The 27,633-nt window shown below is 39.4% G+C and overlaps 1 protein-coding gene across 2 annotated transcripts in view; it reads left to right on the top strand.

Annotated features, from left to right (window-relative positions):
* The window catches only part of LOC145996158 (facilitated trehalose transporter Tret1-like), a 44,411-nt gene continuing 16,778 nt past the window's right edge, over nt 1–27,633 (top strand). The window contains exon 1 of one of the 2 annotated variants that reach the window (XM_083132505.1): nt 1–248. The gene's annotated coding sequence lies outside the window, so the exon portion shown is untranslated. Of the gene's footprint in view, nt 249–21,407; nt 21,628–27,633 lie in introns of those variants that run through there. The other variant, XM_083132506.1, reaches the window with a different exon arrangement.

Below are 27,633 nucleotides of genomic sequence, written 5' to 3'. Positions count from 1 at the left end.
TGAATCTGGAAAGACCAAAGCGTGGCGCATTAGCTGGAATCGACGAGGTGGTTCTTCGTACGTCGTAGGCTTCCTGGAAGTTGGGAGTCGTGAGGCGATGCAAGGTATGAAGGTCGTTTTCAGGGAAGTCCGTTGTGCACTGTGATCGAAGACTGGTGAGGAAGAGTTGGCTGCTAAAAGTCAATGCACTTCGGGTGAATCATTAACACGCTGCTGCCTGCAGTGATAGCTACTCCCAAGATCTCGAGGTAAGTGAGTACGTTGGTTAGGTTCATTTACCTCATGCGCACGAATGTCAGTTTAAATGTTCCTAAATATCTTGACAGTGTTCTTTTCGCATTACATTTTTTTTGTATGTGTTGCTGTAATAGACGTCAATCTTGTGAATCTTTACCATTTTGATACTTGCCTTCCCACCATATCAGAACTCCGTATCCGTACGAACTGTTTGACAATCGTAGTTTCACTTGAAGTTCGTTTTATCAATTTTGGACGTAGATTAAAGTTTTGTACATGTTGCTCTAATCTTGTGAAACTTAACCAGAACTCCGTAACAATACGAACTGTTTGGCAATCGTAGTTCGTTTTGTCAATTTTGGTCGTAGATAACTTCCGAGAAACTAGTATTTGATGTCTGCAAACTACACCCTTGCCCCACAAGACGAGTAGACTAGGAAGATTGTGCAATCTCCAAGCTGCCAGTGTGGTGCAACCTGATCATATTACTATATTTCAATGTATTTTCAATGCATCTACGCGTGATTATTTCTTAAGAGAATTTAAAAAGCACGATATTATGGGGCATATGCGTTGTCAACACTTCCGAGGAATCCAAGAAAATAATACATACACTTACCAATTATATTAGAAGAGAAAATATTGTATCATAAAATTATGCAATTGTAAAATTATGTAATGTAAAAACAGATTTAACTTATGTATATCTGAAAAGCTAAAACCAAATAAATAACATTTGTACATGTTGCTGTAATAGACGTCAATCTCCTGAATGCTATCATCTTGACCATTTTGAACTTGCCTTCGCTCCGATATAACCATTAGAACTGTTTGGCAATCGTGGTTTCACTACTATTAGTTCATTGTGTCAATTTTGTCCTTGCGCGTAAAAGACGACAGCAAATTGTAGTCAAGGAATGTTTAGGATTACACAAGAATCCGCAATAATCAATAAAAGTAATTATACATTACTAAATGATGAATTACAAATGTACATTGTCAAATATTTTATTTTGACGAGGTTTTAAGTTTGTGATTTTAAATAAAACATTATTGAAACAACTTATATAAATTAGCCTTAACGCAAATTCCCACCTATGTCGAAAAAAAAAGCGATAATCTAATTTACTTTCAATCATTATAAAAGGTTTACTTTTAGTTTCGTTATTGTACTGAACCTTATTTAATTACGTGAACTTGAAAGGAAAAATATTAGTAAAAAACAATATTGTGTAAATACTTAAATGTGCCAAGAGTAGATATATTTAGAAACATTTTTAGGGATATAAAAAGTTTTTTTTAATTTATTTTTTTAGCGTTACCTGCACACTGCTGTGTATATTTTGTAGAAATCTTTTAAGATCTCACGTTGAAAATGTACAATCAACAGTTAACAGTAGGCAAATTATCATTCGCTAATTTCCTTCCGCCAACTTCCGTAACGGAGTGGTTAGCACAGCACGCTACGACGCCAAGGGTCCCGGGTTCGAATCCCGGACTTGGCATGAGTCTTCCTTGTGAATATCCCTTCATCAATTTCATCATATCATCACTCATCCGCTTCGTCGCCTTGCAATCAAATAGATCGCGGGTTCGATACTCGGTGGAGGAACATAGTGATTCGGATCCCGCTTAAGCTGTGTCTGTACCCAAGTATATCGTCGCCGCATACCCTCTGTTTAACCTTGCTACAGTGCGTATACCTTCTGTCGTTTATTTATGTAATTTAACGATTACTCCAGAGAGATTATTGCGGTCAAATACTTATGATTTCACTTGATTGGAAACATAAAATTGAGAAAGCCCCACCCAGTTGATCAGTCTGTTTAAAATTTTAAGTCCACTTTATGCACAGATAGGCTAATCGGGAATGGACCTATAGTTTAAATGGCATCCGAAATACTATGTGTCTCCACCGGGTATCGACCCCGGGATCCCTTGATTACAAGGCGATGACGTTATACCACTACAGCCTCGGGGAAGCCCTAAGTGTCAAAAGAGGTACTTTGTTTACGAGTACCGAAGCCTTTACGTTTATATGCAATGATTAAAATATGCGATTCATATTTTTACTATTTTAAAAATGTCTTCTCTATTGTAATATAACACTTTATGTCAGTTAGGAGTAAATGTTAAACATTAGGGAAAGAAAGGGGAAAAAAGGTTCTGAAAATGTTTTCAGTAAGGTGAAAAAAATATGCTGATAAAATGCCTTTATTCAATGCTCTCTTATTCTGTACCTCCTGTATATAATGCGCGCGGACCGCAGAGAGAACAGTTGTTCTGCCGAATAGGTTTTCTTGAAGTTTGTGTTTTCTTTCGCGAGTTTTGCTACATTATCTTGGGAACTACTGGGGCTGCAATGATTATATTATACCACTTTATAGCTCTCGTTCTGCTCTACAAAATGAGACTATAGGATTTTATGTAGCTGGATAAGAAGAGTGAAAATAATTTATTTTTCTGTCCAATTTTTTTACAAAACATGACAGAAAAGGAAGGAAAAAGTTGCTGAAGCATCAAAGAGGGGTTAAAAAAGGGGGGAAATGTCCTAATCTCACGAAAAGGTGCAACAAAGTGTATTAATTTTACTTGATTCCATGTCCTAAAATACATGTCTCAAACGATCGGTGTGAAAACAGCTATATTTTTGGGAAGGTATTGCACCTTAAAATACGTTCCCTATTAATCATCAATATCCTATAAAGAATTGCAAATTTTTGTACAAATTACATGATATCACCCCTATAAAATGAAAACATGATCCAAAGTTAATGAAAACATGGTCTGCACTTAACATTTCACGAAACTTAGCGTATACCCTACGGAAATTTTGGGACTACGCCACTGGAGATAATAAACATGTTTTATTAGTATATGGAATTACACTAATGATGGCGAAATTGTGGTTAGTAGATTAGTTTCAGGTTTTATGCATCGCGTTGTGTAAAAAAGCGTGAACGAACATTGGGTAACATCGCACCCCCTAGTGTTATATTTTCCATGGTTTATGAAGAGCTTGTACTTTATGAACGTTTTCAGTTATTTTCGGGTCACGGAACCGTGAAGCAGAACAGCTCAAAGGCTTCGCGCAAGTGAATATAGCACCCGACACGACATACGAGGGTAGTTTGAAAAGTAAGGTAAACTAAGCGGAGAGGGCATCACCACAATCGAAATCTATGATCCTTCAAACTTGCCTTGCACAGTTTCAGCGCAGTGTGTTGGGAGGTTGTTTATAAAATGATTTATCCTGGTCTGCAAAATAGCCGTTCACAGCATGAATCACTTCATTATCATCGGAAAATCATTGTCCTCAGAGCCATCTTTGAGGCTAGGGAAGAAAGGAGAAGTCGGAGGGAGCTAGATCGGGCTAATAGTGAGGATAATCCAACAATTCGAACGTAAGTTAATGGAATTTAGCCATAGAAACCATTGACGTGTGAGCAGGTGCATTGTCCTGGTGGTTTTGTCCATTTTTGACAACGCTTGCTCGTTCACCTACTTCGCGTGATCAAACAATAACCTCACAACGCACTGGACTGGAACTCTGCGAGAGCTCGTTTGAAGGATCGAACTTATCGATCGTGCATAGATTTCGATTATGGTGCTGCCATGTCTGCTTCGTTTACCTTAATTTTCGAACTACCCTCGTATCACAACAGCAGATAATATTTTACGTCGTTAGGTTAGTAGTGTTAGGTTTGGGACCGATGATTATTTTCGACGTGTTCTTTCGCAATTTGAGTGTGCATACAGACGCTTTTCACTAATAAAAAGCGGCGAAAGTACTCCGAAATTATAGGTTTTTACTTACACAGACCATACTTTGGGATCAAATATCTCCGTTGTTTGTGTTTTCCGCGCACTGGAACCAATTTTATAATACGTAATACATCGAAATCTGTCTATTAATAAAAATTCAGGTCAACAGCCCTGAACATTGCCTAATAACTAGAGCCCGGAAGTTTGGCAAAATGCCTCTTTTTATCTACTGCATATATTGATAAAATTTTTCCGGATGTATGTTTCTTATGTTGTTTCGAATGTTTTAGAAGCCTTTTCATTTTGCCTATTTGGGACCCCACTGCCTATTTTTAATTATAATGCCTTTTTTAATTAAATTTGACCATTTTTTTAAAAAAAATGTGTATACAAATTATTTTTCTCCCAAAAAACGTTGTTGGCATTTATTTTTCTTCCGTTTATTATGTGAATAATTTTCGCCTTATTTAAGTAATATTGAACTCGTGCATGTTTCAACATTGCTGAAGGAGAAAAGTGTGAGAAAAATGTATTTCATGCTCAGTTAGGATATTGCCTTTCGGTTAACATTTCCTTGTGCATGATTGACTGCTGAAGTGGATAGGTTGATTTCGAACACAAAGAAGACATTTCTCCCTCTCGAACCCGAAAATTTAAGGAAGTTGCATCTGAGCTTTTTTTTATCTCCGCAACCAGTCTTGACCAGATAGGGAACTTGGATATCAGCAGCTATATATTATACTAACAACCTTGAAAAAATTAGTGAGGTGATCGATGCTCTTCCAGAAAATGAAGCTGCTTCAATTCGTGAAGTGAAAAAACTCCTGTGCTATTCAAGTTTATTTTTGCACATTATAGTGCATTGCCAGAGCCAATTACAATTATAGCATCCATGAAAATCTTCGAGGAATCTATGCAGCAGATGATGGAAGTGCCAGGAGAAAAGGAGTCAGCTGTTGCGGAAAAGTGCAGACGGGTAGTAATTGCAAATGAAGACTTGAAACAATTGAAAACAATTTGTGATATTCTAAAAGGTGAAAATGCTGTTACCAAGATGAGTCCAGCTACATTAGCTTGTTTTATGTATGCTCCAATAACTTCTGTCGAAGTAGAAAGATCATTTTCTATTATGAATAACATTCTCTCTCTGACAGACGACTATCAATGAATGTTGAGAACTTAAAAAACACCTTGTAGTTATGTGCAATCAAGACGGAGAAAATTGAAATGCTCTTCCCAATGTAGATTTTAACATGTTGCCAGAAATTATAGATAAAAGTAAGCGACTTCCAAATGTGTCTTTTTTCGGTTTATTTTGCCTTTTTTTCATTTTTAGTGCCTATTTTCCACATTATAAATGCCTTTTTTGCCGATTTTAACGAAAATAAATGCCTGAACTTCCGGGCTCTACTAATAACATTTCTGCATCTACAATAAACATTATAAATTCACAAATAAATGCAAGTGCTCGCCGCAGTGGATAAGAATTTAAAATTCCTTGCTTCCATTACACTTTCTTCTTTTTCTTCGAGTACCGTTTTCTGTGATGTCCCCATGCAGCTGCCTGCGGAATAAATAACGCTGTCCCGAGATCAGAATTAAGATTCAGAAGAGGTATTCTGACACTTCCTGTTTAACGGCAGAAAACGGCTACTCAAACATAGATCTTTTAGCCATGTCATCACCTCGTGGAACTGTCCTCTAGTGTCACAATGCTCCTATTCGAAAGGAAAGGTGATAGTTCCGTGTCGCTGTGCTTTATATTCACCCTTAACGGTGCTCCAATGGGGATGAATAAATGGTAAAAGCAAAATGTCCATCAGAATGTTCACGGATTCATTTTACTTCGCTTTCCTACCACGTTTGGCTAACCGCGAAGATGAGGATGAGTGATGTCCTGATGAGGAAGCACGTGTTCATTCATATTCAATTAAGGCGAGGTTCAAGAATTGAAACTAGATGGCCGAAAAGGCAGTCGATAACTTTATGCCAGAACCAGTAGACTTGTTTTCCTTAAAAACGCTAAATATGTGTAAGAGAAATGAATAAAAATAGAAGACAATCTCCCTGGTACACTCAACGGCAAAAGTAACAGTAGACGAACTGTTCATTCTGATTCAGTGTGTTGTCCACGATGCGATGCTCTTGAAATGAAAATATCAATAAACAGAGCGCATTCGCTTCCCATTACCGGGCATTACCATAGCACCCTTATTGAAACACTGTATGTGTAGACTGGTTTGATTGATTGATTGATTTGGTGTTTGAAGTCCACTTTATGCACAGTAAGGGACTGGACCTACAGTTTAAAGTGGGATCCGAGTCACTGTCCTCCACTGGGTATAGTATGTAGACTGGAAAAGAATGCAAAAACCGATGGACAATTTGACTAGTATTATATTTGCCGTTGGCTGTACAGCAGCTACGATAGTATAAGGCAAATTGTCCATTTCAATTGTCCATGGGCAATAAAATTAAAACATTCTGTCTTTATCTGGCTTTAAATTCAAGTTAAACGTTATATTTTGAATGAATGTCAAATCAGGGGCGTAACATACAGGCCTAAGGGGCTCCAAAAATATTAAAAATTATTTAACGTATTTCTCATGTGAAACATTTACTCAAAAATTCACGGTAACTTGCTTGGACATTTTTACCCATTCATTCTTTTCTTGAATGAAAAGCACTTTGTCTTGTATTGTCATCTTTCTGTTGACCTTGCACGCTCGATTTTAATGTTTTTTCAACTCAAGGAAGGCATAGCTCGTATTAGTGGCTCCTCCTTCCTTTTTATACAACTTCAGATTTCAGCTCCCAGAAAACAGTGAAAAACATGTTGTTGTTGAGTTGGTGTTTTAAGTCCACTTTCTGCACAGTAAGGCTAATCGGGACTGGACCAGAACCACTATGAGCCTCCACCGGGTATCGAACCCAGGACCCCTTGATAACAAGGCGACGACGCTACCATTGCGCCATCTCGGAACCCCACGAGGAAAGATATGTTTAGTGTAAATTAAATTATTATAATAATTTTCTTCAGTAATTTTAATTAGTATTTATTTAAATATGAAAATGTGCTGTCATATCCCTGAAGGAGATTTCAAATTTTAAAAAAAAAAAACTGATGGGGGACCTCGCATTCTAATCTCGCCCAGGGCCTCGCGATATGTTGCTACGCCACTGATCATACCAATCATCCTCATCTTCGTGATTAGCCAAAAGTGGCAGAAATGCGAAGTAAAATAAACCAAATCATTCAATCGAAGTCTGTCCTCTACTTACTACTGTCTTTATTACATTTCTTGAACTTCGCATTGCAGAAAACAAATTGATTAATCATAGTGGTGGACAATTTGCTCATTATGCTAGACATATGTTGCGGCTACCGCTGACATGAAACTGTTCCGAAAGCAACAAAGATTCAGTGACCAGCGATTTTTGGAAAATTGAAACTTGTGGGTATCATCCACATTAGTAGTACCACTGTACCTCCCCAAATCCTTTGGTTCGAATTGTATCCCTTATACTTCCATCTCCTCCGCATAACCACTCAAATTCCAGCAGTTCCGATATCGGTTCATAAGACTCCCCGAACCGCTCCAATCCGCAAAGGAAAATTTCCGTTGTCTGCTTCCTATGAATTCAAATCCTAGTGCTCCATACAGAGCACCTCGCCGAATGACACTGAAGCGGCGTGTGGAATTTCCATGACAGAAGTCCCGAGGTTTGTAGAAAACTTTGTAGTCGTTCGTAAAGTCTCCGAATGTAGTACTCGTGTCGTCGTCTGCCTTCGGGTAGTTTCGCATACCTTCGGGTAGTTTCGCATACCTTCGGGTATTTTCGCATACCTTCGGGTAGTTTCGCATACCTTCGGGTAGTTTCGCATACCTTCGGGTAGTTTCGCATACCTTCGGGTAGTTTCGCATACCTTCGGGTAGTTCCGCATACCTTCGGGTAATTACGTTTACTTTCGTGTCGTTCCGCCTGCGATGGCGAGAGGAACATTTCCGTTGTATGCTTCCTATGACAATGATTTGGTTTATTTTACTTCGCTTGTCTCCCACTTTTGGCAAATCGCGTACATTCGCGTCGTTCCGCCTGCCTTCATGTAATTCCACCATTTATTGCAGAGATAAAAGACGGCCGTTTGGAGCGTCGCGCTATACCTATGTCTATGGCCATACACAAAGTTTCACACATCATTTCGGATCTCCATAGAAGGCGACAAGCTTGCTTGCTCTTCTGATAGTGTCGTAACCTCGTTTTTTGGTGTGCCCACGTGTTACGTCATAGTATTCCGCATAGAATTAGGCCTTACTTATTCGGTTTCACATCGCCACGAAAAGCAAGATTGAGAAGTGCCTTGGGGATACATTTCATACAAATTTGAAATCTAGAAAGAGGTTTTGTAGGTCAACTTTGAAGGTGTCGAAATAGTACACACAAAAAAAGGAAAAAGTGCGAAGCCCACTTTCGTCTAAGATGAGCGTGGCACCAATGATTAAAATGGACAGCTGTGTTTGTGGTTCTTTTGTGTTTTGACGATCCTACTACGCTGATATCCAAGTGTTCAAACACAGGTCGTAAGTAATATTTTAGACTGGGCAAACCCTATTAAGTTAGTACAATTTGTTTTGTGAATTCGAGTTCTTGAAAGGGGTCCCGGGTTCGAATCCTGGCCTGGGCATGGATGTTTGCGAGTGTCCATTTGTCATTTCATCATATCATCACTCATCATCTTCGCAAATTAGCCAAAAGTGGCACAAGAAGCGAAGCAAAATAAAGCAATTCAATCAATTGAGTTCTTGTTTCTCGGCACATTTGTCCTTAAAATCTAGCAATAAATAGCATTTATTATTATTTATATTTACAAATATCAAAGTTTATCAACGTGGCACATTGAAATCGTATTTAATACACACATTAGTTCTCATGTGTTCAAGGGGAATTACGACACAATGTTTAATTCATTAATCTTTATGGCACGTATTAACTCATTTTGATCAATATAATATTTTGATTCATTTAGAATAATTGGACCTAGCCACCGAATTTAACAGGCTCGGCTGTTCTTTCTCTCATTGCCTTCTTTCCCTCCGGCTCTGATGCGGGTCACACCCAGCTTCCACCAAACGCTAAAACTAAATGCTAAGAAGTCTAAACATAGCCCAGGGATGTTACGAGTAATTGATATTGTGCACTCCAATCATGGGAGCACTTATTTAATTCTGACCAGGCCACATTTGCATCATTAGACCTAAGCGGGATTGTACGTTAGGAATTGTTAGTTTTGGAGCGCCAGGTTTAAGGCTCCTTCATACATTGACGAAAACGCGCAGTGCAGACGTTCCGTTTTAAACAGATTTTTCAGTTACGAGCAAAGATAGGATCTCGGGGTTTGTTTTCTATCCTTCAGAAAATATGGCTGCGTAATTCCTACAAAGCAGAAATTTTAAAAAAGACCCTGCTTAATAAGTAAATTGGGCATAAAAATGGGGAAAACCGTAATTTTCACATGCAATTATCTCGTTAACCACACAAGCTTATGGAAAACTGTTTTGTTGGGGCCATGCAATGTTCATTGTACTTGACATTAACATCATCACTCCAGAAGTCAGTTTTCCTATTTTGAGACTGTTTGAGGAAAACGAAACCCTTGCAATACGTAAAAGTGTCCCTGCACTGTGGCGACATCTCGTGCAGATAGTTAGAAGCGTTCTAAACTCCACCCACAGTAGAACGCGGAGGGATACAACAAAATAGCTCGAAGACAAAACACGATCGCGAGAGACAGGGGGAAGTGTGCGTGCGTCAACTGGACGTGTTCAATTGCAAAATATGGGTGACGGCAGCAAGTGTGTTTGACGTAAGATGTGGGCTCCGAGAACAATGAAGTTTCAAGCGCTACAAAATCGCCGGCAAAATAACTACACAGACGTTCACGTATTGTGGAAGGGTTCAGAATGAAATATAAATAATACCTATCCGTTTACTACATCATCAAATGGGGAAGTATTTATCGGTTTCCATTAGACGTTTACATTGTACGTACGTAAACCAGTAACGTTATTTTGAGTAATTCAATTAAACCGGTGTCCTTGGCAAATATTACGCTATAATACGTAGAACAAGTTTGCTGGGGGTCCGGACCCCCCCGAAAGGATTATGAAGTACTAAAATTAAATAATGTAAATATACTCCTTTAGCAATTTTTGCATATTCGATGGATAATTTCCTCTGAACGCGTATTGGAGGGAAGGATTATAGCTATAAATATAATACGGCTTTGAAGTATAGCACCCGAAATACTTATCAAGTACTACTATTTTTACTCTGAATATTTTGGAAGGCAATGATTAGGATTGAGATCATAAGGCTTTGAAAGACATAAAGGATTTATTTAGGGCGTCTGGACCCCCTCCCCCAAACGAAAAGATTACCAAGTAATAAAATAATAACAATACTAGTTTAGCATTTGTTGTATATGATGGTTGTTAGCTTTATCTGAAGAGACTGAACTTATTGGAAAGCAAGGATTATATTGGGATAGCACGGCTTTGAATGATATTACAAAGAAGGTTTATGCATACTACAACTCATAACAATATGTATACAATATCTATCTGAAACTTCACTGTATCTAACATTTATTTCGTTATGCAATTATCGAAATTAAGTGTCCCTTTTCTGTCAAACATGTAACACCTGCACATGCCATCAAGACGAAGAAAGTAACTTTCTGGAAATTTGACGAAGAGCTTAACGCCAAGATCGTGAACACCACACATAATTACTATTACCACGTGTAGGGTAATAGTAATTATTACGCGGAGAAGGTACTGTATCTTTGGTCTGTGGACACAGAAAGGTGTTAAAATAGAATACATCCAGAGAGATGATCAGTTCTGGAAGAAGAATATGGAAACGCAGCTACAACAATTCTATGTTGAGTGTCTACTACCAAAACTTGTCTATCCACGGCACACATGTTCAATGCAGATCCGAAATCCCACGAGAATAATCCAAGCCCAAAATAGAAGGGAAGAAAAAAACACCGGCAAACTGATCAAGAAGAAGAATCTTTCTAAACGAGGTAACCTTTGTAGGTAACGTATGCACTGTTTGTGGCATAGTTGGAAGTAGACATATATTTAGACAGCCCCCCCCACCTTCTCCGATTTGCACCAAAATGGTGCCAAACGTTAGCGCATCGTTTGTGCACGAATGTGCACGCAAAAATTTCGTTTGTGCACAAACGGAAAACACCAAAATTAGCAAGTCAATTTGGGGGGGCTGTCTAAATGTCAGCCCCCCCACCGTCTCTGATTTTCACTAAAATGGTGCCAAACGTTAGTGCATCGTTTGTGCACGAATGTGCATGCAAAAATTTCGTTTGTGCACAAGGGGAAATCCGAGATATTAACACCTTAACTTTTGGGGTCAGCCCCCACACCTTCTCCGATTTGCACCAAAATGGTGCCAAACGTTAGTGCATCGTTTGTGCACGAATGTGCACGCAAAAATTTCGTTTGTGCACAAGGGGAAATCCGAGATATTAACACCTTAACTTTTGGGGTCAGCCCCCACACCTTCTCCGATTTGCACCAAAATGGTGCCAAACGTTAGTGCATCGTTTGTGCACGAATGTGCACGCAAAAATTTCGTTTGTGCACAAGGGGAAATCCGAGATATTAACACCTTAACTTTTGGGGTCAGCCCCCCCACCTTCTCCGATTTGCACCAAAATGGTGCCAAACGTTAGTGCATCGTTTGTGCACGAATGTGCACGCAAAAATTTCGTTTGTGCACAAGGGGAAATCCGAGATATTAACACCTTAACTTTTGGGGTCAGCCCCCCCACCTTCTCCGATTTGCACCAAAATGGTGCCAAACGTTAGTGCATCGTTTGTGCACGAATGTGCACGCAAAAATTTCGTTTGTGCACAAGGGGAAATCCGAGATATTAACACCTTAACTTTTGGGGTCAGCCCCCCCACCTTCTCCGATTTGCACCAAAATAGTGCCAAACGTTAGTGCATCGTTTGTGCACGAATGTGCACGCAAAAATGTCGTTTGTGCACAAGGGGAAATCCGAGATATTAACACCTTAACTTTTGGGGTCAGCCCCCACACCTTCTCCGATTTGCACCAAAATGGTGCCAAACGTTAGTGCATAGTTTGTGCACGAATGTGCACGCAAAAATTTCGTTTGTGCACAAGGGGAAATCCGAGATATTAACACCTTAACTTTTGGGGTCAGCCCCCCCACCTTCTCCGATTTGCACCAAAATGGTGCCAAACGTTAGTGCATCGTTTGTGCACGAATGTGCACGCAAAAATGTCGTTTGTGCACAAGGGGAAATCCGAGATATTAACACCTTAACTTTTGGGGTCAGCCCCCCCACCTTCTCCGATTTGCACCAAAATGGTGCCAAACGTTAGTGCATCGTTTGTGCACGAATGTGCACGCAAAAATTTCGTTTGTGCACAAGGGGAAATCCGAGATATTAACACCTTAACTTTTGGGGTCAGCCCCCCCACCTTCTCCGATTTGCACCAAAAATTGTGCCAAAAGCTAGTGCATCGTTTGTGACTTTGCGTACATCTAATTCTATCTCATGTGTGCGATATGGAATACATGTGCAATGGGATTCATATGTATTACCGTGAAAATTGTCCATCACCATTTTGGTGCAATTTATTCGAGGCAATAAAAGCTTCAAGAAGTTTTAAAAAAAAAAGTCCAAACAAACTGTTGACAACTTCTGCACGAGCACACACAATAATTCATTGCTTAAAATCACATAAGATATAAGATAAAAATTAATGAAGATGTTTATGGACAATTTGCACGGTTATATTCTTGGTACACTGTACCACGATATCTTTTCTCTTACGCCGGGCCCTTTTCCACCTGTTCAAGGGGCTCCGGTGCCCACCCAGCGTCGTGTAAAGTGGAGGGAACTCTGTAGGGTAAAGGAAGCTAGGGGCGTGGTGCTGATGACATCACCCCCACGTTCGACCGTGATCCACACCCCCTATACGTCTTCACGGCGTCGTGAAAAACACAGGAGGGGCACTTTACTTTTATTTCACTTTTTTGCCACGTGCTTTGTCCAGAATATCATATTTATTGCAATATACTGTACTGGCTAAATTAATAATTATTGACAATAAGCACAGGCACTGTAAAAAGTGAGAAATAAACATGTGACACGTGCATCCCCCTCCACTTCCCTCGTACACTAGAAAAGACTAAACACGCACAAGTGATAATATGGGTACACCCGTGATAAATGGCTGACTCCATAAGTGTCTGCTTAATCGCAGAGAAAGACAGACGACAGACAGACGACTAAAAGTTGACGCCACAGACATTCGTAAAATTACAACATGAAACACACTCCACCTTTTCTAATAGCGGTGGTGCAGGGAGGAGGGGTGCAGGATCTGCGCGTGTAACAGTTCAAGTAATCACGTTGTTTAATTTTTAACTTTGCCCATAATAATCGTCACCAATTCTTAATTTATCCAGTACGCTACTGCGACGATGCACGGTATTTCGAACGAAGCATGTGGCAACATGGCATTTTCTGCTTCCATTAAAACTCGTACAAATATACAACCTCCACGGTGAACCAAAGTTGAAAATTCAATCACTTTAGACGAGTGGTGGAGACTGGGTTCCAAAACCGGGGTACAAGATGACAAAACTGGGGGGCAAAGACAGTATATTTCCCTTTTTAGATAAGGTTTAACATAGGTCGGGGGCAAAGGTGGCAAAATGTGGCGGAAGTCAATTGAACCCCTCAACCCCCTAATCGCCGCCACTGCTTTAGACTGAAAACAATATATTTCCGAACGACACGTTTTCCGTCCTTACATTTTTCGCTTTCTGCACCGGACTTTTGAATCACCGTGTGTATGAAGAACTGATACCGTGGTGCGGAGTTATTAGGCATACAGGTGTCTTGCGAAACAGCTGCTTCAGGAGCAAAAGGAACAAGATTTTCCTTTCATCTACTTTGCAAATTATTAAAATAATGCGCAAAAGAAAATCAAGTGGCTCTAAGACAAAGTGATCGACACTATCTTATATAAATTATCTTTTTACTCGGTCTGAGCTCACCTTACATCGACAACCGTTCCATTCGTCCCCTGTAGCTGCAAAACAGATCGCATAGAACAAATAAACAATATAGGTTAACTTACAAATCACAGTTATAAAGAATATTAAAAAGAAGAAAAAAAGGTAAAGTGCCGCCTTGTGCTTAGCACCACGCCATGAAGGCGTAGCTATAGGGGGTGTGGGGGTAACACCTCACTTTCTTGACCGGTCGTGACTAGGGATGATGTGATCAGCATCACGCCCCTGACCGCTATACCCCCAGGGTTTCCCCCTGGTACCTAAGTCATTCGATGCTGGGTGGTCGCCGGGGCCGCTTCCAACGTTAGAAACGTTTCGAGATTTGAACCGACCGGGGATCGAACCCGGGACATTTAGCTTGGTAGAATAAAGAATATTAACCAGGTGGAATTCAAATAAGTCATTCATCCCTCGCCCCCACAAACACAAAGGTGAAGGGGCTGACCCCAAAAGTTAAGGTGTTAATATCTCGGGTTTTCCCTTGTGCACAAACGAAATTTTTGCGTGCACATTCGTGCACAAACGATGCACTAACTTTTGGTACCATTTTAGTGAAAATCGGAGAAGGTGGGGGGGCTGACCCCAAAAGTTAAGGTGTTAATATCTCGGATTTCCCCTTGTGCACAAACGAAATTTTTGCGTGCACATTCGTGCACAAACGATGCACTAACGTTTGGCACCATTTTAGTGAAAATCGGAGAAGGTGGGGGGCTGACCCCAAAAGTTAAGGTGTTAATATCTCGGATTTCCCCTTGTGCACAAACGAAATTTTTGCGTGCACATTCGTGCACAAACGATGCACTAACGTTTGGCACCATTTTAGTGAAAATCGGAGAAGGTGGGGGGGGCTGACCCCAAAAGTTAAGGTGTTAATATCTCGGATTTCCCCTTGTGCACAAACGAAATTTTTGCGTGCACATTCGTGCACAAACGATGCACTAACGTTTGGCACCATTTTAGTGAAAATCGGAGAAGGTGGGGGGGCTGACCCCAAAAGTTAAGGTGTTCATACCTCGGATTTCCCCTTGTGCACAAACGAAATTTTTGCATGCACATTCGTGCACAAACGATGCACTAACGTTTGGCACCATTTTGGTGCAAATCGGAGAAGGTGGGGGGGCTGACCCCAAAAGTTAAGGTGTTAATATCTCGGATTTCCCCTTGTGCACAAACGAAATTTTTGCGTGCACATTCGTGCACAAACGATGCACTAACGTTTGGCACCATTTTGGTGCAAATCGGAGAAGGTGGGGGGGCTGACCCCAAAAGTTAAGGTGTTAATATCTCGGATTTCCCCTTGTGCACAAACGAAATTTTTGCGTGCACATTCGTGCACAAACGATGCACTAACGTTTGGCACCATTTTGGTGCAAATCGGGGAAGGTGGGGGGGCTGACCCCAAAAGTTAAGGTGTTAATATCTCGGATTTCCCCTTGTGCACAAACGAAATTTTTGCGTGCACATTCGTGCACAAACGATGCACTAACGTTTGGCACCATTTTAGTGAAAATCAGAGACGGTTGGGGGGCTGACATTTAGACGGCCCCCCCCAAATTAACTTGTTAATTTTGGTGTTTTCCGTTTGTGCACAAACGAAATTTTTGCGTGCACATTCGTGCACACACGATGCACTAACGTTTGGCACCATTTTGGTGCAAATCGGAGAAGGTGGGGGGGCTGTCTAAATATATGTTGGAAGTAGTTATTTCTGGGAGGCCTACACATAACGTACAGCAACAGATTTTACTATAGTAATTATTTAGAGGCTAATTTCTTCATGAATTTGATCTTATTTATGTATTTCAGTGCACAGGAGGCGTTTTGTATAGCAACAGAGAATATGTTTACCTTTGAGACTGATTTTGTCATATAAATTGTTCGCAAAGTATTATTAGCTTATGCAACGTAATGTACAGAAACACAGGGCGCTTTCCAATTATTGTGAGAATTTCGTTGTCATGCATTTGTTCTTATTGTATTACATAGTGTATCTACGTGCACTGCTGTTCATGAATATTTAAGAAGCTCATTGTTTCTGTCCGTGTATGATTTCTTTATTTTTTGTAGCCCAGTAATTTTTTATCTGTTTGTCAGATTTTTTTTCTTTTCTTGTTATTTGTACTTCAAATAAGCAAAGATTGGAATAGTATACAGGGTGGGCCAGATTCAATTAGGCAGTTTTCGAACATTAGTAACCAATAAATCCAACAGCATACGGAAAAAATTGGAAAGTACATTTTTTGTCAATAGATGGCTGCATCATACGGTATGCTGTGAACGAGGTTGATCGCTGGATTGGCCGTCGAGGGCCTGTGGACTGGCCAGCCCGATCACCCGACATCAACCCACCAGACTTTTTCCATTGGGGTTACCTCAAACACAAGGTGTACGCTAATCCCATTGACAGTGAGCAACATATGCGTGAGGTAATTGTTCAGGAGTTCAAGAATGTTCAGGTTAACATGTGTAGGAAGGCGTGTGAAAATGTTGCTTTGTGTCTACAAGCCTGTGTTGACTTAGATGGTGCCCAGGTCGACCACTATCTTAAAAATCAATGACTTATGTGTGTGTGATTCCATTTTTGTAACAATTTTGTAGCCGTTGGAATTGTTAACATTTGTCAATAAAAATAAAATGAAGAAAAAATAAAAATAACATCTAATCAAAAGCTGCCTAATTGAGTGTGGCCCACTCGGTATATCTACATAAGAAACTGTTACTTAAGCAAGAAAAATAAATGTACCTCGAGAAAAACCAGTCTACTCCGTCCCCTGCAATGTAGATGGCAATGTCTGTTCTCATCATCCCATTCATTACTCTTCACCACGAAATAAACTTTATCTGCAGAAAATAATACAGAAAGCCTACTAATTCAGTAGCGCACAACTTTGCTCTTCCAGTGTGAGCGTTGTTCGTTGTAAAAGCAAAGTTGTAAAACTACAATTTTAGCATACGTGTAGTTAATTGTACATGATCAGAATGATATGTGTATATCTTATGGAACACTGTCCATTCAATGAACCTGTTGTGATCACTGACTGGGCAAACTGAAGAAATGTTTAATTCGTGCTCTGTTTTAAACTAACTAGTGTCACACGAAAATATAAACAGTTCATATTATTAGATTACTATTGTTAATAAATGTTATAATAAAAAGAATGTATTAAATGCAGGTGCATGCGTGTTTTTTTGGGTGACATGTCAATTTCACGTTTATGTGAAAAGGTAAACTTTAATGTAAGCAAAAGCATGTGCGCGTCACAGTTAAAAAAATTCGCATCTACAGAGAAAATCCAAAACGCATTCCCACCTCGCCGGCCTCCGTGACGATGGGGGTTAGAATAGCGCGCTATGACGTCAGAGGACCCAGGTTTGAATCCCGGCCTGGGCATGGATGTTATTTGTGAGTGTATATCAATTTCATCATATCATCACTCATCCTCATCTTCGCGATTAGCCAAAAGTGACAGAAATGCGAAGTAAAATAAATAAAATAAATGAATCAAACACCTTGTGAATCCATCCAATCCAAAATATACCAATAGAACCTGCAGTGAATCTCATTTATGTCGTTCATTCATCTGACTAATGTAATGTACAGTTTGACTTTAGGGTTTAACTTAAAATGGCTTTGTGTTTGTGTTGCATTCGATATCACAATTAGATTATAAGCAATTAATATCCAATTATAAGTATACCCTAATACATAGGTAAAAATAAGTCCCCCTGATAAAGTTGCATCCTGTTTAAATGTCTAGGAAAAATTTAATTTCACCTAGGAGTGATATCGCTATGCGATGAGTCGAGAATTGTCACAGCCTCATCTCATCTCCTGTGTGGTGAGGTCCTTCTCGTTCTTGTTTGTGCTTATTTTTGTTTCGGTTTCCACTCTGAAGTTATTAAAACTTATTCTAGATTCACTTCATGCTCAAATAGGCTAATCGGGACTCTATTTCCAAAAAAATATCTTAAAATATAGGTTTAAGTATAGTTTTCCGTACACCATCTTACAAAGTTATGAAAAATATGGGTGAGGTACAGGAGTACATTGTACCCCCCAAGTTGGTCTGTCGTGTCTCGTCTCGTTTGTGTAAATATTTCGTTTCGAAAAATTACATTTTAAACATTCAAAAGAAAATGAAGTCAGTCATATACTCTTCTGATGAATATTTGTATCTTATCTTCGAATCGACGAGACCACTTCTTTAGCATTCGTCTGCAGCATGATTTTCTGAGAGCAAATATGGTTCCATCGTTCCACACACATTTTAAACAATTTTCATCTCCTTAAGGAGGTTACCAAAAACACAGGTCAATGAACTAACTAGTAGTAAGCACAATGTAGTAGAATAAGTTTGCAATGGATTGAATTTCTGTGGTAAGAAAGATAATGCTCATAAATTATAAACAATATACACTTTTTTATTGGGTGAATTGAAATAGTACCTTCCGTCTGCTGTAGAATTACCAAAAGGGGCTACAACTCGATTTACTAGGGTACAGTACCCCCTTTAAAAATTTGGGGGTACAATGTACCCCTGTAACCCCCCCCCCGTTCCTGCGCCACTGTATGTGAATGTTCATTCATCATATCATCACCACATTAGCCAAAAGTGGCACAAAAGGCGAAGTAAAATAAAGCAAATCAATCAAAAAACAATGTATTGTTATTATTACTATAAATACTAAAATCTTAACAAACTTGAAACACCTCGCGACAAAATTCTGCGTACGCCAATTATAGTTACAAAAATTGTAATTTCTATTTAGGAATTGTAGGTACAAAACAGGAACAGTTTTCGATTTTTCTTTCATTGCTCTTTATGGAAGATTAAAGAGAGAGAGAGAGGGAGAGAGAGAGAGAGAGAGAGAGAGAAAGTGCCTTTTCCCCTCCCTGCCTCTCCCACATAATGATATATCCAAGATTCAAGACATGAAAGCGCGGCTGTGTTTACTATCTTCCATTTCATGAATGTTTGAGAATCTTTTGTCATCAAATTACGGATTTACTATCCATGAAAAATTCGTTACGTGTTAAAAGAACGATAATTCATGTTTGCTTTCTTCGCTCGCCTGCGCGCCAGATGGTCGGTCAACTGCTTCACAACAAACAAATTTTCGTCCTTCCTCCCTTGCAAGCGATTGTGTTTGTTTCTCCTCAGGTACTCCCCCTCCCCAACTGCCCTCCCGTCAGCCGTGAACAGTAAACAGCAAATGCCTATCTTCAACAATCTCATATGAAGATCTGTTTCCATGTGTAGGTGATCTTTTATACTTTTTTAAAATCATTTCGCTGTTTCTTTAACATAACTTGTGTAGGTTCGTTAGGGACTATTTACTGTGTCGGAGCTGTACGAGGAAGTAGAAGCTGAGACCCAAGCAAACTGTGAAGACTGCCAATCTCGTGACGTACTCTGTTACGTCCGAGATACGTTACAGAGTAAGCCACGCAAAAACCAACCCACATGACCCTCCTTTTTTCTTCTTCTTCCACAGATTCGACTTTCGTCAAATGTATGAAGGAGCCTTAAGAGCTCTTAGCATTTAGTTTTGGTGCTCGTTGCAAGCACCAGATCTATTTCCCTCCCTCCTCCTCTTTCCCTCTCTCATTCCCTTCCTTCTCTACCCCTACCCCTTTCTCGGATTCTCTTTACCACATTCTCTTTGAAGCCTCCCTCTCTTTTTCTTCCTTTCCCCATTATTCTTCCCCCTCTTCCTTTCTCCATTTCACTCTATTTGTTTCTGTCTCTTTAATTTTCCTTCTCCATATCCCTCTTACTGTTTCTCTTTCTCCCTTTCCCTCTTTTTCCTTCTCCATCTCCCTCTTTCCCTATCTCATTCTTTCTCTTTTCCCTATCCCTCATTTTTCTTCTCCATCTCCCTGTTTCTCTTTTTCCTTCTCCATTTCACTTTTTCTTTCTCTAAGTCACTTTCTCTTTTCCCTTTCCCTTTCTTCCTTTCTCTAACTCACTTTTTCTTTTTCCTTCTCCATTTCACTATTTTTCTTTCTCTATCTCATTCCTTTTCTTTTCCCTCTTTTTCCTTCTCCATTTCACTCTTTTTCTTTGTCTCATTCTTTATTTTCCCTTTCCCTCTTTTTCCTTCTCCATTTCACTCTTTTTCTTTCTCTCTCACTCTCTCTTTTCTTTCTCTCTCACTCTCTCTTTTTCCTTTTCCCTTCTCCATTTCCCTCTTTTTCTTTCATTTTTCCCTTTTCATCTTTTTCCTTCTCAATCTCCCTCTTTTCCTTTCTTTTTCCCTTTCCCATTTCACTATTTTTCTTTCTCTAACTCACTTTCCCTTTTTCCCTCTTTTTCTTTCCATTTCACTCTTTTTTCTTTCTCTAACTCACTCTTTCCCTTTCACTCTTTTTCTTTCTCTGACTCTTTTTCTTTTTCCCTTTCCCTCTTTTTCCTTCTCCATTTCACTTTTTCTTTCTTTACCTCACTCTTTTCCCTTTCCCTCTTTTCCCTTCTCTATCTCCCTCTTTTTCCTTCTTTTTCCCTTTTCCTCTTTTTCCTTCTCCATCTCCCTCTTTTCCTTTCTCTACCTAACTTTATTTTTCCCTTTCCCTCTTTTCCCTTTTCCATTTCACTCTTTTTCTTTCTCTAACTCACTCTTTCCCTTTCCCTCTTTTTCTTTCTCCATCTCCCTCTTTCCTTAGCTAGCCTCAATCTCATTTTCCAATTTGGAATTGCTGAAATTTTAGTTTGACGCACGAAAGAAAACATGTTGTGTAATGTTTTTCTTCAACTGACCTTCCATACCCCACAAATAGAGGTCATCGTCGATATGCTTGCCCACAATCAACCTCGTAAACAAAGCAGATCCACTCGTGTTCATACATATTCACGTGTGACCAGCAACACTTTTCAATCGATATATAAAGGGGCATTAGAAAACCGGGTCACGATTCCAAGAAAGAAAATCAAGAGACATCAGTGGCGTGTATAAATTCTAATTAGGCAGATAGCGAGTGGCGAGCGAGATTATAAGGTTGACCGATTCCACGAGTGAAAGTTTAGACTGTCGTGTGCGATCGAGGATTTCTGTTTTGTTTCCAAGCAGTGAAACAGTTCGCGTTGAGGACATCCAACAAAGACAGTTGAGCATCGAAAACAATGGAGGCTGTTGAGTAGCCAGCGAACCATAAATACTAAATAAGCTCTTTGTTTTAAAAACTAGCTGCAAAAAAAAGTGGTTGGTGAGAAAACCACGCAGAGGTTCTTACCAGTTTTTGTGTTGTTCAACTTGGTGTCTGTGCCTCGAAATCTGTTCCAAGCTACGAGAGTGCAAGACCTTTCTTCACCGCTGACAAATTTTGTTAGGATCGTCGAATTGTGCACAGATAAATAGGATTAAATATACGCTTCTCTTGTGTTTAGTTGGCCGGTCACCTTCAGGTTCTTACCGCTAGATGTCACCCCTACTTACATAACAAACAATGGGAAGGTAGCGAACACCACACTGTTAATGCGGTAAGTTTTTTTTAAAATGTTATTCTCAATATTAATAACCTTACTTACGCTGTTTGCTACATATGTTCATACTAAATTACAAGAAATTATTACTAATTCTACTCTTAATTGACGTAATACTTTCGCTTGTTACTTTATCAAGTCGCTATATGATGTGACATATACAAATTCAATACTCTTCGTGAATACTGCTTCAGGGCTCTTTAAAATGTCTCCATTGTTCCTTCAATTCTAAAAACGTTCAACATTCTGTTTAGTCCTAACAAGATAAAATCGAAAATTACTCGTAAATATACACGGATCTGATGCGAGGCACATCCAGCTGCTAAGTCTCTAAAACTAATTGCTAAGAGCTCTAAACCTGGGGCCGTCCTAACCTAATCACATATGCATTTGTTTCTAAAGAAAGTTTCCACAGCAAACGCTCGATCTCCTCGACTAACGCTGCATGAGGACTGACGACTTCATACCGCTCTACCCAGTGATGTGTTTTTTCACCACGCTACCTACGGAGATGTTAGTATGACGCCAAATTTAAATCGTCTAATTGATTCTACCCCACACTGTATAATGAACTCATTTACAGCTAGGTATTTAAAGTAATGCTTATATTTCGTGTTAGACATTAACTGTGTGCGTTTCGATGTAGTGACTGTTTTCCCGTGAATTTGGGTTTGTCTGAATGTTGCAACACTGTTATTTCTCTGTACGTTGATAAGTTCACGCGCCACGAACGGTCTGTCCCATGAAAAGTTCTGCTTCACATGAAATCAAATCCCATACGTCCACTACTGTGCGCCTCGCTTGAACGTGAAATTTCAATGTCTGAAATCCGAATTTTTTTAGAGAACTTTTCATTCATTCGTAGCGCCTCAGATTCACGTTCGTGTCATTCCGGCTGCCTTCGGATAGTTCCGGAAGAAACAAAAGGAAAGGATAGAAAAACTACTGAAATTAATAAAAAGAATCAAACTAGTGGTCGTCAATCTTACCCCTTACACTACCCTCTCAGTGTTCTATGGGGCACAGACTAGAGAAGTGCTAGATAATGGAATAGTTACGAAAATAGAAATACGCCCGCACTTAAATAACTCTGTGAAAGCTATATTGTAGCTTTACGTATAGTGATTTATCCGCACCACCAGTGGCGTACCGAAGGGGGGGTTGATGGGGGTTATAACCCCCCTTTGGCCCAGTATTCCTGAAAAAATAACGATAAAGGAAGGAAAATATGACAAAATGAGGGCTGACTACAAAGAAAAAGTATACATAACCCCTCCCTTTCGAAAATCCTGGGCACGCCACTGCGCACCACCACCATAACAGCCCTCGAAAAGTTCAACACTCACTAAAAGTCGTCACAAAGACACAATGATAGTCATTTTGACTACATTTACCCTTATACTCCCGCTGGAAAACCCTGAATAAACTATTCCGCATTATTAAAAGACTCAAACATACAAACATCTTCATTATCGTCTATATTCACTACTAAACGCGCGGCCATGAAGTTAAGCGGGAGGCAGAAGTTCGCGCTGTTGCCACGTCGGAGCGCAACCCCGTGTGTTGGGAGGTTTAAGAGAATGAAAGATCTCGTTGTGGTTGTAGAGTTGGTCTCTGTAATCCATGTGATACAAACTGACAGTGTTTGCTCGAAAGGTCAGGAATGACACAAAAGTGTCCCGAAGAGAGGTCTGTCTGACGCTCGAACTAGGCAACGCAGCCCGGTTGACGTTGCCACATACTGTGCGAGAACCAGCGAATTTTGTCCTGCTCTCTATTTGCTCTTCCCACATGTGGCACCAGTGCAATTCTGCCCAGCAGTCATTTTCATGGTCTGCTACCTCCATTTGGTGCAAGGAGCATAAATCTTAATCTTAAACCTCAGCTAGCATATCAGAGTAGGGTTCTTTGTAGAAAACGAAACCATACAGGATGCCTTCCAATGGCGACGTTTAAACAAATATATTATTTATACACAGGATACAGGGAATCCGAATATTTACATGATAAGTTACGTTCTTCTATAATTGTTATTTACAGTAAATTTTCATTTCAATATTCCTATTATTTCTTTTGTTGATTTGCATATTCTTCTCTCTGGACTTCCTTCGTAAGGTACGATCTGGATCTGGACTTCCTTCTCAATGGACGGTCTGGATTTGGACTTCCTTCTCAATATGGAGGATCTGGATCTTGACTTCCTTCTTAATGAATGTTCTGGATCTTGACTTCCTTCTTAATGAATGTTCTGGATCTTGACTTCCTTCTTAATGGACGTTCTGGATTTGGACTTTCTTGTCTTCTTTGTGAACTTCCCTCTGGATTCGAATTTATTTATGTTTTTGACGATTTAATGAATTCCTTTATCCTTTTCCTTTAAGCTTTGGGAATTATACCAATATCCTCCCTTGCGGCTGCGATTGGAACGCACCAACACTAACTGGGTGCAACAGTGTGTATACTTGGTGCCAAACGACTAACACGCGCATCCAAGTAGGTGCCACGGCTGAAACGCGCAACCAAATGTGCTATGGGGCGTCGATTGGAACGCGCCGCCACTTTTGGGATGGTAGATCAAGTTAAACAGATTCAAGATCTGTTCAAAGGCACAAATTTGTATCAGTGCTTTGACTTCTTTAATTTTCGTATTAACTTACATATGATCACTGGTTTGATTTATTGAATATATACAGTAATTTATTTCTTTAATATTTATTCTTTATCTTCTTATAGTAGAATCTATTGTTTTTCATCTTTCGAATTTGCTTTGTTCTTATTTGTAAAGTTATTCACATATATTATGTTAATTCTTAATCTTGCACGCCTGGTGCTGCCATCTCTGTTCCGCTTTGGCAAACTATTTACATTATTTGGTCCTCTTGGGTACGTAACACGTCGTACGTTTAGAAAAGCCCTTCTCGTGAGGTTGCGTCTTTCCATTTCTAAGTTTCCTTGTAAAATTTCCTCAGAAGTTCAAAAGCTTATGCCGAACAATATGGGTCAATAATTTTTCAATCATTTAATTTTACTGACAGCAAAATTTTGCTTCCAGGGGTGGCATGGGAGGCAGTAACTGCCAGAATTGGTACGTCACAGCGTCAGTACTCACATGAATATTTTACCGCACTGTCCCAGATAAATACTTTGAGAAAGTATCGTGGTGTTTTTGTCCGAGAAAATAGCAGATAAAGTTGTTGCTGTAAGCGGTCGACATGTTTGCCCAGCTGTTATCTAGCTGGTGAAGGAAAAAAACTGGGCTATGGTGGATTTTAAACCTGTTTGTGTTGAGCCTGATCTGGCAGCTCGTGGTGAAAATTTACTTTCGTTGACCAAGGGATTTTGTGGTCTTGAAGATCTCATTTAAAGAAGTGATTACATTATGGTCTTCGGTAAGGTGGAACTCGTAGAGGTGGGACCGTCCTAGATCATGATCATATGCAGGTATGTGATTTTCCAGGCCAGTAGCGAGGGGTAGGCTAGGAGGGCTGAAGCTGAATACAGTTGAACCTTAGTTCCACGTATGTCAAGGTGAAGAAAAAATAATGCGTATAATTGAGATCAGATTTAGATACCATGTCATATTATTATTAAAATACTGTAATTGTATCTATTTTGAGGAACAATACCGGTTATTTCTGTCACAAAGTGGTAAATTAACGAATCTAAATGTTTGATTCTTAAATACATTATTTCGCCCTTTATTAGTGAACACTTTGGTACTGAAATACTACAGTAGACGTTACCGTTTTACTACCCAACTTTTAAAAAATCGTCTAAAATAGCATTTCCTTTACTAATGACTAGACCTCGGATTTTTATGTTCATAAAATAGGTTCTAAAAATCTTGTAGGCTCTAAAAATCCTGAAGTAGGTTCAAAAAACTAAAAATAGTTCAAAATTCATGAAAAATGCTGATTAGGTGTAATCACCGGCAATGAAAATGGGACACCTATATCCTGAAATACGTACTATCTGGCATAACGTTATGTGTGTTGCCTAACCCTACGGCGATGGCAGAACTTACCATTGGAAATTTGCTATTAAAATCCACTCTTCGCCGTATAGTTAGGCAACAATCATGTTTCATGTTATTCAGTCAAACTCCGCAATTTTATCTGTGAGGATCATCTTATATGCTGAAAATAATCTTTCAACAAAAACATAGTCAGTGGTGCAAACTTCAATGCTGAAATGTTAGTTTGTAAGGCGTGAATGTCACTAAGCACCGAAGTGACGCGAAAGTAAGCAAGACTACATTCATCAGACCTTTTTGGATTGTACAGGTAACAGTGGCACCAGACATTTTGCTTTGTTTAGAGCTTTGAAAAATCACCATGTACTTAGAGGAAGGGAAATCGACAGAGAGTACGTTTCAAACACGTTCGTCATTGAATTTTTCGTGACCAAACAAAGCAAATGCCTCTGTGTGACATAAAAATCCTGTAAACCTTTAAAAATATATAAAAACCTAAAAAAAGGGCTTGATTTAGGTGCATAAACCTAAAATAGGTTCTAACAAGCAAAATTGTTTTTTTAGGCAATATAAAACTTCATCAGTTGTTGAGTTTTTTAACGAATCTCTGGCAAAACGTATTATTTCTTAAAAAAAATATGTTAAAAGCCTAAACTCCGAGGTCTACTAATGACTGTGCAAAGTGTGAAATAAGCGATGCCTTAATCTGCAGCTTTTCAGGTTTTTATCTTTTGGTGGATTAGCGTAACACGTTTCAAAAATATTTTGCCGAGGCCTACAAAAATTTACGTATAAACAACTCTCTAATTATGTATGAACAAAATCTTTTATCTATCACATTCTTTCTCTTGAACAATTTTAGCTGTACAGTGATAGCACATTCGTGGAAAAAATTGTGCAATTTTTGCACAAGATGATAAACGTTTAGGCTATGTATAAACAGCACGCACAAGGTCAGCATAGTGGATGGAGTTATTACGTGTGTGATAATGTGAGATCATTGCACTAGAGAGAGAATTGTGCAATTCTTGTACATTGGATTAAGAATCAAGAAGTGGAAATGCAAATCGTGCTGTAAATATTGCCAACATTTTTATCATGCGTTACATGTGATTCATGCATTATACAAGCTTGGCTTCCCAATTTGAAGGTCACTACGTAACTACCCTGTATGGTCGCCACGTTTGTGTTTTACTGCTTCCATACGTACACTCACCGGGAATAAAAATGAGACTTCTAGATCCTGAAATAGTAACCTTCCTGTAAGGCGTTGTGCGTGTTGACTAAATCTACGGTGGTTGTAGAAGTTGCCATTGAAAATTTTCTGTTAAAATCCACTCATCGCCGTAGAGTTACGCAACACACACAACGCCTTGCAGGGAAAAGAGTATTTAAGGATGTAGGTGTCCCGTTTTTATTGCCGGTGAGTGTACATTGCCGACAGTTTTGAAATTATACCTCCAAACATCAAGAATGAAGATATATTTATTCGTCTTGAGTCGTCCTCGACAATATCTCGAACGGGTTAAATTTTCAAGTTGAGGCAAACCTTGTTCTTCCGTTCAACTTTATAATAGTTATGTATCATGACTGAAAGCCTACTATGTTTATTTCCCTTGTTACAGATCTTCTTTCAAAATTTTGTTTTCATATTGAGTCATCTGTGGCCGTAAGGCCGTACTAAAAGTGATGTTGCTGTAATTTTTCGATAACAGATGGCAGCACCGTTTGTCATGGCAAAAGTGCCATGTTGCCAGATCTACGCGCATAATGAAGATAAGTACATATAGGTTGGTCGATCAGGGTATTTACTGATGGAAGATGACGTCACATTGATTAGTGGAATTTAGACAAAAGTATCAATTTACCAACGTTAACCTTTAAATGTCAGAACGTAAACATACCTGCTATGTAATCGCAAAATACTTTTTGATATGGAATTGGTACAATATTGTATGGATTAACTTTATATTATACTCAGAAAACTGTCCCGTCCGAGCGACACGTGCAACTTGAGTCGCTTCAGTACG

The sequence above is a fragment of the Lepisma saccharinum genome, chromosome 12 (genome assembly GCF_977018435.1).
Source record: "Lepisma saccharinum chromosome 12, izLepSacc3.1, whole genome shotgun sequence".
Lineage (NCBI taxonomy): Eukaryota > Metazoa > Arthropoda > Insecta > Zygentoma > Lepismatidae > Lepisma > Lepisma saccharinum.
Note: the sequence above shows the minus strand (reverse complement) of the source record. Positions and strands in the feature narration are given on the sequence as shown.